Genomic DNA, 17,127 nt, shown 5'->3' with positions numbered 1-17,127 from the left:
AAGGTAGAAGCCATATGTTAGTGCAGAATGTAGCATATACATTCTGTGAACAATATGTTGTGGTGGGATAAAGATCAGCACATTTAGTTTAAATACTTTGACTGAAAAAGAAACCTCAAGCATGGTCCAATTACTCCTTAATTACTCTTGTTCCGATAAGTCATTGACTTGCTCCACATTACTATATATTTGAATTTTAGACTTACTGCTGGTAATATAATTAGTACTAAGCTTAGATCTAATATAGACAGAATTAATGCAAATCAAGGAGATATTCAACATTTAGCTATATCTTAATTTTAGAGCATTAATCAGTTGTCTGACTTTTTTCTTTCTAACTTATCTATCACACTGCCTGCAAAATCACAAATTATTTCTTCATAATATTTCAATCCAAGTGTAACTTAGTCAAAAAATAGTTAGGAATGGGGAGAATAGGAGGTGATTTATTTAATGAAAAATGTACATTACAAAGTCCTGCAGGAGACAATCTAAAATATAAGGGTAGACTTATTTTCAATACTAATAATAATAATAATTCAAAAACCAATTTAGACTTGAAAAAAATTTCATTTCTAAAACACACAAATATCTAAGGAAACAAAATATAGATATCTACTGTGTTCAGGAGATCCACATAGAAAACAATTAAAATGAAAAAAAAGTGAAAATTATTTCTAACTATATTCCAGCTGTATGAAAGAGCTGTTTTCCATTCAAAAATTTCCACTATTTTTAGCACACATTAAAAATATGAAAAGATTTACAACAAATTTAAATCTGGTCTTTGTACTACAACTTTCTTGCCTAGCATCTAGTTCATGTTTTATTAAAAAAAAAATTAAAAAACCAAACACACACACAGAGACACAAGCTTTTAGTCCAACAAGATTATCTTATGTCTAAAATTAAATTACAAAGAACAAGTGTAACTACCAATATGTGGATGCGTGGAAAAAAGCACAAGGGCTTCAGTAATAAGATCAACACCTAATTTCAGGCTCCAGTGCCTTACAGCTTCTGGGAGGCAGGACTTTGCTAGCAAGTGTGACCAGAGAAGAAAGATCTAAGACTGGGCAGAAAAATTTTTAAGAACTGTTTGTCTCAGTGTATTTTGTTGTTTATGCTTAACCACTCCCAGAGTTACACTGTATAGAGAGGTGATGATGAGGGAGAGGAAACAAAAGATTTCTTTAAAAAGTTTCTACATGTTTTCAAATCTCCAAAAGAGATGAAACTGCATTCATTTCCTGGGAGAGCATTCATGTCATGCATCCTTTTGCACACTTAGGTATCCCAAGCTCTTACGTACATATTTTCACAACTCTAAAACACCACTGAACCCTGATTAATTCTGATTAATTGTCCAAAGACTTAATCAATATTAAATGAGCTAATTACAACTAGTTGTCCCTGTGAGACTGTCAGAAGGCTGATAAAGATCAGCCAGTTGCAGGTACAAGCCAGCACAGATTCTTACTCTTCCCTAAAGAACAATTTACTTTGACACTAAACCTCAAATTGCCACTGATGGATAACATGCTAAGTGTACTTCCCTTAATCTCTACAAGAATCATAAAATATTTACCTCCACAATATTAGCCAGAGGAGCCTAGAACCACAACAGAGCAGTGCTTCCTTGTGCTGCTTTCACCTGGGGTAGAGTGAATTTTCTTCACAGGGGCTAGTACAGGGCTAGGCTTTGGATTCATGCTAAATCAGGGTTGATAACAAACAGATGTTTTTGTTATCTCTGAGCACAGCTTATGCAGACACAAGGCATTCTATGCTTTTCTGCGACACTGATGAGGAAGTTGGGAGTGCATGGAAGGTTGGGAGGAGACACAGCCAGGGCAGGTGACCCAAACTGACCAAAGGGATATTCCAGGCCATATGGCATCATGCTCAGTATATATAGTGGGGAAAGAAGAAGGAAGGGTAGAGAGACATTTGGAGTGATGCCATTTGTCTTCCCAAGTCACTCTTACATGTGATGGGGCCCTGCTCTCCTGTAAGTGGCTGAACACCTGGCTGCCCACGGGAAGCAGTCAATTAATTCCTTATTTTACTTTGCTTATGTGCATGGTTTTTGCTTCCCATTTTAAACTGTCTTCATCTTGACCCACAAGTTCTGTATCTTTTAGCCTTCTGATTCTCTCCCTCATCCCACTGGTGGGGGACTCAGTGCATGCAGCTTGGCTGCTGGCTGAGGTTAAGCCACAACACTGCCCCTGTTTCTGCCCATGAACCACATGGAGTACATGAAATAGGATAGTAGAGATGTTTGGTCATCTTCAGTCTGTTTCAATCCACAGTGCATCCTTTTGAAAAAAAATAAAAAAAGTATGATAAATGTATATGGAAAAAATAATTTTGAAATGTCATATCCCAGCATTCAGACAGTGGTATGATAGATATATAGATTTTCATGTCTTGCACATTGTATTGCTAGTATAAATCATGACAGCAGTGAATTAAGACATAAATAGGAAAGAGAGAGGGAGAGACTGGAAAAAGAGTCTCATGAGCTAGGGACAGTGAAACAAATTCATGCTGCAAGAAAAAAAAAAAATCAATGAAGAGAGTGAGTGCTTCTTTCACAGAAGCTTTACCCACCCACAGCATGATGCAGCTTGGTCCATTGACTCTTTCCAACTTAAAGCAATTTGTAGAAGCTAAACTGCCAGTTATGTTCTCTGCCTCTAGGAAAAATGAGAAGCATTTGTATGAATGGCTTTCTGAGGTTTCTGATACACATCGAGGACACACACATATATATCACAGTTTGCGTGCGGATGGTTACTAACTGGCATCTTTTCTTTTGCAGAAATGTTCAAGTGCTCCAGAGTTTTTAATGATGTCCTTTGAGTGTACCTCTCCATAGATGGAAAAGGGGAGAAGTAACATGAAAGAAATCCTTCAGCAGTGAAAGCTGGAGGATCAGCTCAGTGGTAGAGCAGGAGTGTTGCCTGGAGAATACCTGCAGAGCCCCTAACATATCACTAGCCCTAGATGTGCACAGAAACATTTGGAAACCTTTCCTTGCATGCATTTCCTTTCCTTACATTTTTTACATGCATTTGTTTTTGTTCAAGCTCTACCAAATGAGGAAGTATCATGTAATGACAAGAGTTTGAAGGTAGTTCCAGCTTTCTCTCACAAAGGTGCTGTGTGGCATTTCTCAGGGTACCATCCAACCTGGGCCTCAGCAATTCCAGGGATGGGGCATCAATAATTTCTCTGGGAAACTTGTTCCAGCATCTCACTGAGTAGAAATGATCAGTATAAAGACCAAGATCAATACAAAGATCAAAAGTTGCTCAGCAGTAATTCTTTAGGTAAGACTCACCCAGTAAGTGGATGAAGGGCTGGGCTGGACTCATCACAATGAGAAAAAGCTCAAATCTATAAAAGAAATTACTCACTGTGATCGTATACAAATTGGAAAAAAAAGCCAGATACCTGGCAAAATACAGAGTATATCTAGTTACTTCTTAAATGCTTGAAGATCTTTAGTTACCAGGTACAACCATGATGCAAAAAATGACTGTGATTCATTTTTTCTAATAGCACAAGAGCAGTGAGGAGTTAAGCAAGTGGTTTGTAGTAGAAGTTTCCAAGTTGCTTTATGTGCTGTACTTATCTGGCCCATAACCAAACTTATATTCAGAGTTCATGGTAGCAAATTTGGTACAAATGTTTAGATGGATCATAAAAAGGAAAAATGGGAACATTTAGCGACATTGTGCTAAACCATAGCAGTTACACTTATTCTTGGAGAGTGAAGAGCTGCTAGTGTCTGACACTGCTGTGTAAAGTGTCAAGCATCAACTATACGGATCCCTCAGATTTTCCCTTGGAAAGGGAAGAAACCAAAGTCTGGAAGGCTCCTTTTTTTTTTCCTGACCAGTCATCCTTCCATGCTTTTCTGGAAATATACATATACCTTTGCTCAAGCCAATGAAGTTTCATTAAGGAGACAAATATCCCTCCTCCAGCCAGTGCAGCCACAGAGCCTTTTCCCTAGTGAGTGCCCTTCCTGCAAACAGAGCAGTTCTTGATGCCCCCTGTGTGTCTCATCCACTGCCAAGTATGAAGCTAGCAGTGAAGAGATTCCATTGAGGAGTGCAAATCAGAGGGAATGATTTTCTTCAGCTTGTTTAAGGATTTGAAGACTTTTCCCCAGAGCCTAGTTATCGAGAAAAATAGCAAGAAACAAGAGATGCCACAAACACTTTGTCAACTTCAAATCTTTCTGGTTTAAAGATGTTAAAGAAAGCTGTTTCCAGCCAGTGCAATGGTTTTACTGATAGACTAAGTAGGAACAATGTGTTACAATTGAAATGCATTGTGTTAGAAAGTAGGATTTTGCACAGAATAAATCTTATATGGGAAGATTTTAACTTCATTAAATGACGCCTAGCAGGTCAGATGTACCAGCACACGATATATTTCCACAGAAGTAGAGATCTGTGTAAGAGTTTGGTTTGTTGATATGGCTGGTTATTCAGAACAACCCTAAACCTCTCAATATGTGCTTAGAAAGCATAGAATAATCTGTCAACAAATATAGCTGAAAAAAACATAGTTACTGTGGTATAGACACAGGGTAAGTATCTCTGCCATGGATCAAGGAATCAAGGTGCAGCTTGTGAATTCTCTTTGAGATCACAGAATTTTTGTACATTGAAACCATTGTGGATATTTGCTATTACTCCTTGCCCTGTTGTTTTTTTGTTCTTTTGGTTTCTTTTGGTTGTTGTTTTTTTTTTTTTTTATTTTATGTTGACTAGTGTCTACATCTCTGTCTCAGAATAGATTGCTCAGTCGGGACTATCAGCACCAGCATTGACCCTGACTAGGAGGAACAAAATTATAAAGAAAGGTTTTCCTCCAAGAGCTTTGAAGAAAAGAATAGGGCAAGGGAAAGCAGGAGCTGAGATAAATCTCGGGAAGCAGAGAGAGATCAGAAGGCATTGGTTTGTACTGCAGAACACTATTTTTTTTGTGTAGGAAAGCTAACAGATTTGGTCATGGAGAATGCTGGCTGTAGATGTTAAGAAAACAAAACTACATGTTTCTAGGTTCTTAGCTTATAAAGCAGTCCTGCAAAAACTCCATGTCACAAAACATTCCTAGAAACCCAGGTAGGATCCAATCCCTCAAGCCCTGATTAAGACAGCTTGAAGGTCTGTGGCTCCAACTTGGGGGATAGACCCAGAACATGCTGATGCATATCTATTAGAAAAAGGGTGAGCAGGCTGTATTAATATGTGCATTATTAATACTGTTCCCTTGCAGCATCTGGTAAGTACTTAAAAGACACTGGAGACTGAACAGTGCAGTTCCCAGAGTGAAGATGTGATCTTTTTCCTCAGTATTTTACTCACAAAATAACCTAGCCCTTCCTGGGTAAACTTCCCTCTTTGTGCTACATGCCAGGAAGCACCTAAGTAAGAAAAATAAAAACTGTAGGAAAATTCTTGTGGCAAAATATTCAAGCCTTCTCTGTACTTTCATGCTTTCACAACATGAATGAGAGGTAGTCATGCACCATACAAAAACTTGTTGCAGTTGCACAGATACTTTCCCCCATGTATTTTTGCCCATCAAACACAGAGTTCATGTCAATATTTCCATTACATGTCAGTTAGGGAAGTACGTAACATACTATTTTCAGTGGGCCAACAAATTCTCACTTCAAGGGAAAGAAAACAAAATCCCAGCAAATATTAGCTAATGAGAATACATATGTATAGCCTTATGCCAGAGAACTTTAAATTTTCTGTTTTCTTGCCATTTTTGGCAAATCATTTGGAAGCAATATTTGTGTTTCCTGATATCACAGTAGAAAGCACTGAAGGAGTGGCTACAATTAAACACTCTGGAAAGGAGCAAAAGCCTGTTCCTGATGTTCTGATGCATCCAGAACAAAAAAAAGAGCTAAAAATGGAAAAAAGGGAGTGTTACCAGTTTATGGACATGCCTTTTCTCACAGGCTTCCCTGGAGTGGGAGCTGACATAATCCAGCTGTCCCAGCTTCAGCACAGTCTAAACCTGGTCAAAAACACACTCTTCATATCCAAAATCCTTCACTTGCTGCTGAGCTGGCTACAAGACTAGTTTCAAGATCCTGTTGATTTTTCAATCACTGCTCAATTTAGGCTTCTGTATAACTAAATGAGGTTTTGGTTCCCTGTTGCCCAGGTTATGTTCTGTGCTTGGTAGATATTGTGCTGCAGCTTGTACAGAAACACCATAGTGCTATAAATCATTAAGTGTCAGGGTCTTTCATACTATATTCAGCAGTTTTGAAAAACATGACTGTAGAGATTCAGGAAACATTAGATTCTGTAAATACTGTCACATCAAGCTTAAAAGCATATTTCAACAATTTTTTTTTTTCTGATCCTTGTAGTAGCAATTATTTTGGATGTTCATCACAATATGCCCATTCTTTTCAAGACAGAGAGCATAGCTTTAGATGCACACAACTCTGTTGCAGTCAAAGCTAGGTTGCATGAAACAAAGAGAAAATTTCCCATACAGACATGGAGTCCAAGGAAATTTCATGTCTGAACTGAAAAGACTTCCCTGCTTTTTCCTGATCTGATTTACACGGTACTCACAAGCAACAGAATTCACAGTGCTTCAAGTGCAGAAGCAAATAGTCACATGGGCAAAAGAACCTTTTATCACTGTTCATTATGAATTCAAATTCATTGCCTGAGACATCACATGAGGTCATAAAAACCCACAGCTATTAACTTATAGACAATAATTACTGAATCCGACCTGAACACAGCATACAAAGCCACAGGACTGCAGATAGTGAAATCAGACCTCTCTGTGAATACAGGAGAGATATATCAAAAAAACAAACCAAGGGTCAGAGCACATGGGAATGATGTAAAAAAAAATCAGTGAGAACCAAGGCAAAAGGCAGACCTCTCCCACTCTCCCCTTTAGCATGCAGATGTCTTTTCCAGACATGGGAGCAGTCTCAGAGAGCTACTCCGAGCTGTGCCCACTCACTCCAGTCGTGGGACTACAGAGGACACGCTTCAGTCTCAGGACACAAGAGGAGCCCAGTGGAGGGATTTCCTTCTTTCTTTGGCTGCATGCCAGCCATTAGGGCTGGCTTAAGCTTTATGCCAAATCCAGGTACCATGGAGCTCAGAGAAGTTTTTCTATTTCTCACAAAGTTTTTTTGGGGAAAAATAGACCCCAAATTTTGTAGCACTTCAAACTTCTGCTAGCATTAAGGCATTTTTTTTTGTCACCAACTATGGAAAATCACAGCATGTCACATTGGCCTTGGTCCATTAATAACATATTGTGTGATCCTATTTACTGGCCCTGGATAAAACAGATATCAGTGATGTAAACATATTTCCCACTGAAAACATGGAAGATTCTTAAATGAAAAATCTAAAAATAAAATTGCCTTGAAAAAAAATTTGCTGAGGGTAACATATAGACACAGAAAACCAAGAAAAAAAGCCATAGCATCCCTGTCATATGTAGGTTTTTCCAACTTAAACTGCGGGGGGCAGGGAGAAAGAAAAAAAGAAAAAGGGAAACAAACTACATCCTATTTCATACCCACTTCTGAGAAATCATTCCTCTCCAATTCAGGCTGACCTTCTGAATCATATCTGGATGTGATTATCCCTTCAAGAACCCAGAAGAAACTATATACCATGTGTGTCACACACAAATGACTAGCCTTTACCTGGTCCATCCCACTCAGCTTTGCTATTGACAAAACATCATTACAAAAAAGGTCAAAATAACAAATCACTAGAATAGTAGAAGATATTTTCTAGTCAAGAGATTCATTTTCTCTGCAACATAAACACTAACATATGCTACAACATATCCACAACAAGAAAGCTAAATGTTAGCTTCTACATAATAAAAAAACAAATTTGCCAAAGGTCTGTGCACACTTACATAAACTAACAACACGTGAGCCAGGGAACCTCACACAAGTACTAGAGCATATGGTAAATTACAGCAGGAAGGCAGGCAGGCAGGCCATTAGACCTTCAGATTAATTGTGATTATTTACATACTTGCCTCCTATTTTTTTCTTTCTCTCCTCTCTCATGCTCAGTAACACTTTCCCAGGACTATCAATCAAAGCAAAACAAAACCAAAGCTCTGTGTTTTCTTGACGTTGGAGATGGGCTCTGATGAAAGTGACCCTGCAGCACCATCTTTGAAAATCCACAAGCTGGAGCCATAGCCCAGACAGGCGCTTCTCCCTCTGCAGAGGTGACACCACGGAGCATTGTGCAGGCCCCAAGATTAAGGATAAGCTTTGGCAGGCTTTGCTGCCTCTTGTCAGATGTCGGTCTGGAGCCTTCGCCCAGTGCAGAAAGCACAGGGACAGGGGAACAGGCAGGGGCCGGAGCACTGTGCCAGCCCCAGCTGTCCCTGCCACTGCTCCCAGCCTCTCCTCTCCCACCAGCAATGTCTCTGGCACTATGGCAGGTGGGCTGAGAAGAGCAAACAAAGAGCAGTGGAGTTGACCAAATGGGGATTTGCTGTTCAAAACACATTGGGAGGATTATCTGCAATGCAGTTCTGGCAGGCCAGCATATTTAATGAAGGAGCGGCCCGGCAGTTTCCAGGTCATCTCAGCTTTCTGCCAGCAAAATGTTTTCTCCATCCCTATTTTTGCTTTCATTGTAATGCCTCCTGAAGTGTGTGTGCAAGACAAGTGACCCTCGCAGGGAGGCTCCTCATTCGGCCATGGCCCTGCCCTCCACAGCAGGGAGAGGCTCACAAGGGCTAATGGGCCCAAAGCTCTGTCCACACCTGAGCTGCCCGGACCTCATGGATACAGCCATTCCCAGCTGCCCTCCTCATGGACAAATGGGCAGTCTGGCTGCCCTGCCAGAGCAGGCCCAGCTGTGTAGGTGTGGGCAGCCCCTTTCCCCGATCCTATGGCTCTCCAAAGCTGGTTCCACAAGGTTGGCATGCCATGGCACCTGTCATCTCACATTAAAACCAGAGGCATTTGAGGGATAGAGTGAAATCCAAGCTGAAACATGAGCAAGGCCACACCGTCCCCCCAGGTGCTCTTGAACAGCATCTCCAATATGCTGGACAGCCTGGGCAGGTGCAAGCAGGGCCTGGCTTTTCCATGTGTTCACACATCTCACCTCTGCAGACCAAATGTCTGGAGAGGACTGGCCTTGTGGCCACCACCAGCAGATTTCAGCTCTGGCTCCTTTTACTCAAGCAGTCCCTTTGAGAAGGTAACAGCTCCATTGTAGCACTGGCCAGCTCACACAACCTCAGCTTTCCAACCCTTTCTTCCTCTTTTCTTTTTTACATATATACAGAGAAATACTGGTCTAGATACATATTTTGAAATCCTGCTGATTTAAATAAGCACAGACATAAAATCAATTCCTCAGCCTATGGTCTAACCACACCTTTGTATGGTTTATAATGGAAAAGCCAGTAGTAAAATTAAAAGTGTTGTTAACTTCCAAATGGTACTTTCTGTTGTTTTATGTTTGGCATAACTGACCAAATGGGACATGTTCACTTTTAATGGTGGTTTTATTTATTTTTCCAACAGTATTTCTTTAGTACTTTTTCCTTTTATATGACATATTAATACATAATTCAGTGGTTTTATGTCTCCCTGTGCAGCCTGCATGATTTCTTGTGCTATTGAACAGTACTATTTATGACCAAATGGCCAAAATGTCTTTTTTTATTAATCTTTTCTGGTCATGGGTTTGCTTGTTTGTTCTTTTGTTTCCTTGACATTTTCTGAGCCCACCAGAGTGCTTAGCTCCCCAGTTTGCCTGTCTGAAACAGGTCACCCCAAAGGGTCAGAATTTGCATGTTTACTAAGAAAAGTCAGCCAGTCCGACAGAGGTTGAAAATACAGCAGAGACATCAATGTCCACAGAGCTGTTATCAGGGAAGGTCCTCTTGCATTACTGTGACACATGAGGGGTTGCACATGAGCCAGATGCCCCCATTAACTCTAAGAGTAGCAGCCAAATTTCCTGTTCCCAAGACAGCCGCCCCCAGGCACCAGCCCATCTCAGTGTTGCTGTGCCACCTTCCCAGGGCACTGAATCCAGAGCAGCACCACGGGCTGCAAGCCCAGCTCAGTGGGGCAGGTGAAACCAAGCACCACCTCCTTTGTAAACATTAGTTTCAAGCATATCCCACTTGGTTATCAGCATCTAGTATGCACTTTAATTACTTTATCCATAGGTTAAGCACTCACTGAATCCACTCATTATATCACCATGCAGCTACTACGTGATGTATATCTTTACATGCCATTTCTGGGTATGGATATTTTCCATCTGTACATTCTCCTCAGGCAATAGCAGAGGACATAGAGACCTTCATTAGCCCTTTGATGGACTACAGACATCCTGCTTGTTAGTCTATTATCTAACTGCTTATCAGTCACATTCTCAAGCTCTCATTATTTTACTTTCACACTGCTGTAATTAGCCTCTGTATTTTTCAGGCACTCATAGTCTTGCTTCAGTCTACATGCAGAGATTATACAAAAAGGAAAATCAAATATTAATGCCATAAATGCAAGCCTATTAAAGGCAACCTATAAAGGACTATTGTTAAGAGAGGCTAAAAAGTTTATTTTGTTTGGGTTTATTTCCTTCAGGTATTGGCTGCCTCTCTTCCAAGTCCTCTGAACATTGCCAGGGAACAAATTCTGCTTGTCTACCCAGAGCAAATAATTTCAGGTAGATGCACACAAAAGGTGAGCAGGATTCAGCTGAGCTCAGGCAAGGAAGATGCTTTCTTCCTTGTTCCATTTCTTGTGGTTATATTTTCTCTTTTTCCATAATTTTAAGGGATGGTCTCGCATACTGTTCTTCAGAATATTCCTTCCAATGTAGAGACAAAAAGGGGAATTATTTGGAAATAGTAGGGAGAAATCTGACTGCTTTTTCTGAGGGATAAGTTTTCCTCCTCATAATCAAGCTTTTATGATAATAAATATGGTGCTAGAGAGTCCATTGTGCTTTGAAAGGCCTGTGATGGTAATGACAAGTGTGAACATACTAGTTGGATTTTAAGTATTGTCAATGCAGAAAGAGTCACTGCCTTGAGATCTGACTCTGTCTACCAGCAAGCCCTTTCAGATTTTTTGTGGAACAGTGGAAAAACTAACAAGCAAAGTATGCTGCTGCTAAGGAACAGACTCATCACCAGCACTGTGAGCTCACTGTAAACAAGAAACCCAGCAAATTAAGAGTAGCCATTACTTCACATGAACTGCTCCTCTAAGGAAACTGGATCTTGTAAGTTCTTAGTGGCCCATTCCTAGTGTCTTCTTTATTCCAGATCTACTGATTTCTTTTGAAATAATTTTTGAGTTTTTCCAGGATCTCATGCGTCCCAAAGGACCAATTCTCAAAAGAGTTCTCCTCTTTCAGTCCAAACCATCTGCACCCTTCAGTGCATCATGCTTTCTGTTCTCCCCACACCAGAGCTCATCCCAATTTACATAATTCTATATGCTGATATTTCAAATATTTCCTAGTGAAATTAAAGCAACCTGCAACTCATTTCATCATCTGTTTCACCTTATTCAGTAATAAGCATCTGCCAGCACAGAGAGCATGGTGTGGAATGCAGATAAAATCCTGAGATCAATTCAGTTTCACCTCTCTGTATTTTAAGAAAATAAATAATATTTATTATTTCATTCATAAAATACATCCTCCCTACCATGCTCACCATTATCTTTCTATTGTTAATACTATTAAAAGGCAGTGACCCACGCCTGGGCATTTCAGCTCCATGTTGCTATTTTTTTTTTTTTTTTTTTTTTTATGAAAACCACTTTTATAGCTATAATTGTGATCTACCACAAAGGTCTCCATTAAAATTATCACTTCCAGGGGTTTAATCAGATTGCCATAATTTGTCCCAGACTGAGCACAGCTAAAAGTACTCCTTTCCCCATACCAATGCTATGCGGAAGCAGAGCACTGGCTCCAGTGTATCAGCCCTTCACTTTCAGAATACAGCTACAGAGCACTGGAAGTAGACCAGAAATCAACCCCTGCAGTGTGATGCTTACTACCTCCCAGTCTCAGGTCACACTTTGGCCTCCCGTAACTTTTCACAATTTGTCTTTTGAGACTTTGAAGGCAAGTTTCTGTGTCTTAGAAATTGAAAAGCCACGTTAAAACTTTAACAAAGGAGATTATAGCTGTTTCCACCAATTACATGAAAGAGAGCATTATTGTTTTTCTAGTAAAGATAGTGGTCCCTTTGCATTTCTCCTCCACAGGGTGCAGGACTGCTCCACTGAGAGACCTTAGCAGCACTCTATTTTACTGCAGGGATCAGTTGGCTCGACTGAGAGAGAAAAGAATCACCCAGGAATAAGAGAGGTGCCTTTTGCTATTACCATGAAAACCCACTCACATTTGGCCAAGTTATAAACCACAGGTGGTCACTAACTGTGTGTTCCTCATTTTCTGGATGCCTGACTTGAAACCCTGGGGGCTGATTTGCAAAGTGCTGAGTGCTGGAAGCTGTAATTGAAGTCTCTGGGAGCTGTGCTTTGAACATATATCGAGCTATAAAAACACTAAGTACTCTAAAACATCAAACTGGGGCCCCAAAATCAGTGGGTCCTTTGACCTTAATCTCCCTATGACTCAGCTCCCCATCTGTAAAATGGGAATACTGTCACCTTCTTGCCTCACAGGGGTGCTGTGAATTTGAATCCACATGTGTCTATTAAGTGCTGAGAATGTTCTGCTGAAAGCACAGCTGAAGCACCCAAGACTGAATCAATAATTTTGTATTCAGCACACTCTTTGGATGATACGAGGTAAATAAGGCCTGGGCCACACTTTGAATGACGTGGCCAGATGCCTCTGAGTATCATGCAGCAGGGAAAAAATAAATAAATGTAAACTCATGTAATTAAAGACTGTCTTGTAATGTATTTACACAGGGGACCAGAGTTGTGGTTATGTGGGCAATTTTAGCTTTGCCATTTCCAGAGCAAGAAAAATAACATTGCTACTGAGGGATGGTGTACAGTGAATTTTGACACTTAACATCGTGCAGGAGGTAGGTGGAGAGTGCAATGACAAATGTATCTCACAAAATGGGTAAGTTAAATATCATTATTCTGGGGCAAAGCAGAGTTAGGACACAGTGGAATGAAGGATGTCTGCAGAGCCTTTCCTCACTGCCACTGCATTAGGTTACCACTCTAAATTACATAATCATATATTTTGCCTTGGGAACTCTTGCCTCAGCACAGACCACATGTCTACAATATTTTGTTTGCGTTCTTCTATGTACTCGCCTAGCTCTTATTTTGCTGCACATTATTCAGTCCCTGCTATGAAGACAGAATTATTAACTTCTGTGTGAGTTCCTTATGGCTCTGGCACTAATTCACAGTTAATTTACTTCCATGGTACATAGAGGCAAGTCACAGGGATATTAAGCTAAAAGGAACCACTAATTTGGGACTCAATTTGATTTTTCAGAGGGGGTAGAAGGCTTTGTCAATCGATGCCATGGCTATTTGCTGGTAGCAGACAAATCCTGAAACTCAAGGACCTGAGGTTCTTTTCCAGGTACTCTGGAGCAGGAGGGAGGCATTTGCTGTGATGGACAGAGATAACTGTATTTACTGACACACCACAAGACCATCTGCTCTAATCTATCCAACCTCTCCCTCACAATTCCCTCTCTGTTCACCAAAGTTCTTCCTTCCTCAATTCCTCAGGCACTTAAATACAAGCAATTAATCCCTGTCTGGCAAGCCTGGTCCACAGCTCCATCCCCTGTGTATTCTTCAAAACCTGCCTGATCCCACACGTGCTGCCCCAGCCCCCTTCCCAGCAGCATTTCAGTTCCTTTGAGCTCTTCTCTCAGCCTTCCTTTGCCTCCAACTTTATTTTTCCTCTCCTTAAGACATCCTCCTGTCACCTGAGAAATGTTTATTGAATTTATACATGCTGCAGATTTTCAAAAACAGAAGAATTTGGATAAATTTGTCAAAGCAGAGAGAAAGATGCAGAAGATATCACTCTAAAAACAGTGTAAGACCCATCTTAAAATACTGTCTTTCAGTCTTGGCTGGTCTTTACAAAGAAAAGTAGTAGTAAAAAAGTATTTGCCAGAATTTAGCATGGAATTTTCTCTTAAGCCTGCTAAAAATATGTTTTTCCTGAGAGTGATGAACTTCATTCTGCAGCAGGCACCCAGCAGAGAAAATTTCAATCAATTTCCCAAAATCAAGGTTTGGGGAATAAAAGTAAACAAATTTCATAAAAAGGAAAAAAAAAGGAATATAAGAAAAAGCCTAAGCTTTCTTATAAAGAGAGCTAAGCAGAGATTACAGCCACACCAGTTATCCATGTGGTAGAATATTATAAGTCTCAACTGTTCTGTAAAAAGCACTTTTTTAAAGACACTTTTTTGGGGGTCATGTCATAGATGTTTTGTGTATCAGAAACATTGCACTGCACCCTATGAACAGATCCAGTTTCATTACTGAGCATTGGTATTTTATTGGTGGTTCTGGATCATCCTGAATATGTTAAAGAGTGAAAGAAATTTTCTCTTCTGTAAGCAGCTGAGAAAAAGTAGAAAATAAGAAATAAAAAAAAAAAAAAAAAAAAAAAAAAAAAAAACACCAGCAAGGAGGGATGAAATAAAGTTTGATTGGTAGGTTTTACACAGCCCTGCAGCAGGATTCAATGGAGGGCAACACCAGTATTTTGCCCCATGGTAAACTGATCACACTTGGAATCTTCCTGAATATATGCCTGTATGTTACACTGTATTTTACAGCATCTCTGTATTTTCTGTTGGCTTAAAAAATAAATTTTAAAAAGGACCTAATTTATTAGCTCAAGAACTTGTCCTCCAGAAATGATTGTGATCCATAATCAGTTCTGACAGAGCACTATAACACTAGCAATGTACTTAAGAATAATTAAAGTAGAGAGGAGGAAAAGAAAGTCCAAAGTGTTTTATTTTTCATATAATGGATAAAAAATAAGTGTGAAACCACACTGGGCTAAACAAGTCCATGTAAAACTTCTTTTTCTGCTCTGGTAGATGAGGAGAAGTCAAGCATCATCTCATCCTTGTTTAAATTTGTCTTTACATTTCACATTTTATGTGGGAAAGATTGCCTTCAGATCTCAAAGGGGTGTCCACTAAACTGTAAATCCCTGAGGCAGCCAGTCCCATGTGGCCTTTGCTCACAGGCACAGACCCAGCCAGTCTCCAGCCTCTGCCACTAACTGGCCACAGGCAAGTCTGCTTAGCACACTAAAGAGGTGGGAAATTACTGGGATCTGGAAGTCTGAGGATCAGTCCTGATATTACAGCCACATAAGAAATACTTCAGTTGACATCAGTTTAAATTCTGAGCAATTACACCCAATCACAAGCTGGTGGCTGGCTAGGTCAGATGTCCATTAAGCCCAGCCCTGGCTTTTCCTTATCCAAGCTCTGTGATCACCTGTCATGGACATTTCCTGGGGGAAGATCTGGGCTCCAAGCAGTGGCCTGGCTGCCAGTACATCACTGCAATGGCTGTTTACAAGGGATAAATGGTTCAGGAGGTCAAAGGGGAAATACAGTTGAAAGATAGTAGGCAGAGGAGGAGCAGCTTGTCATTTCTGCATTGTGCGAAGTGATGGTAGAGAAAGAAATAGTTAACCTCATGACAGATCAACAAGTCAATTTTTCCATCCTTCTGTTACCTTATTTTTTGCCTTTATTAACTTGGCTGCTTACCCCAGTTATTTCTGCTTGCACATTCCTATGGTTCAACTCAAGTGATGCCTTATCAACATTCTAGAACTTATCCAAGTTACAGAAGTCCCACTGCTTTGGGGCTTCTTAGATAAGAGCACAGAAACGAAAGGAGCTTAAAGACAAGCTCAATGCAAAATGAGTGGATGCTTCAAGTAATCATTTCCTTGCCTTGTAGAAAACAGTCACCCCTTTACCCTCCATCTCGAAATTTAACCTTGGAAATGAAGACTTTACAGAAGAAAAAGCACTTAAATAGTGAACTGTTTTGATACTTCACTTCTGCAAAAATGAGTTGTTGTCTTTGTTGTATTTATTTACCACATCTGTTTTCTAAATCACAGAGCAATATTAACATCTAGCTTTTGCCATAAATTATACACATCTAAGTAGTTTTCAAGTTTTACAAGTGAAAATGTTACCATCTCAATAGCTGTTTTTAACATGTATACTATGGCATATATTTGATTTCCCCCACCCCCTAAAAAGAAAGATCAAGCACTTAAAACCATCAGAACAAAGATGAGCTGCTATTAACATTATGTTCAGATTAAGCAGAAGTTTGTGATATTAGATTATTAGATGTCATCCCCCTTACCCCATCCTCCACTCATGCCACACAGAGGTGATATTTGTCTTGCAACAAAAAAAAAAAAAGAAAAGAGGGAAGGAAATGCCACATCTTTGAGACAAATTTTACAACACTCTGAATGATATGTGCGCTTTTTATGTTTATGAAACCACCATCAAGCAAAAAATAGCTGCCTAATATTTTGACACGAAGGTCATTTGAAAGTTTTACTGCCTGCAAGCCCGATCCATTTTGTTGACAAAAGGCTCTCTCAGGGCTCTTTAAGTTGTCCCAGCCTGCTCGACTTTCTCTCTGTCTAGCATTTCTACTTCCCTTCCTCACCCCCCTCCCACCAGACTAATTACTAGCTCATTAAGGCTGTCCTAATGAATTATGTTACAGCATTAAGAAAGGGCTTGGAATAAATGCTCATTTAGGTATGGGAGGAGGGACAGAGAGATTACTACTTGTGTCAACCTTGCCAGCTGAAGCTAACTTGATCTGACCACACTCAACACCCAGACCTCCTGTCTCCCCCCCACAAAATCATAAATATTTCAGCTGAAATGAATTTTAGATTGATATAAACATGCTCTTGGGAGGAATTGGCTTCCTATTGCCACAGAAAGAGAAATGCTCAGGAAGGTTATACTATGTACACATTGAGCTTGTGCTGCCTGCACCTGCAAAAGGCTGAGGAGTAACAGGGGGTGGAATGCTCTCTCCTTGCTCAG

The 17,127-nt window shown here is 40.1% G+C and overlaps 1 long non-coding RNA gene across 1 annotated transcript in view; it reads right to left on the bottom strand.

Moving 5' to 3' along the window:
- Positions 1-3,394: 3,394 nt before the first annotated feature.
- LOC144246000 (uncharacterized) overlaps positions 3,395-17,127 on the bottom strand; it is a 101,587-nt gene continuing 87,854 nt past the window's right edge. The window contains exon 3 of the long non-coding RNA XR_013339595.1: positions 3,395-3,405. This is a non-coding gene — a long non-coding RNA (uncharacterized LOC144246000). The remainder of the gene's footprint in view (positions 3,406-17,127) is intronic.

Source organism: Lonchura striata, chromosome 3, assembly GCF_046129695.1.
Source record: "Lonchura striata isolate bLonStr1 chromosome 3, bLonStr1.mat, whole genome shotgun sequence".
Classification (NCBI taxonomy): Eukaryota; Metazoa; Chordata; class Aves; order Passeriformes; family Estrildidae; genus Lonchura; species Lonchura striata.
Note: the sequence above shows the minus strand (reverse complement) of the source record. Positions and strands in the feature narration are given on the sequence as shown.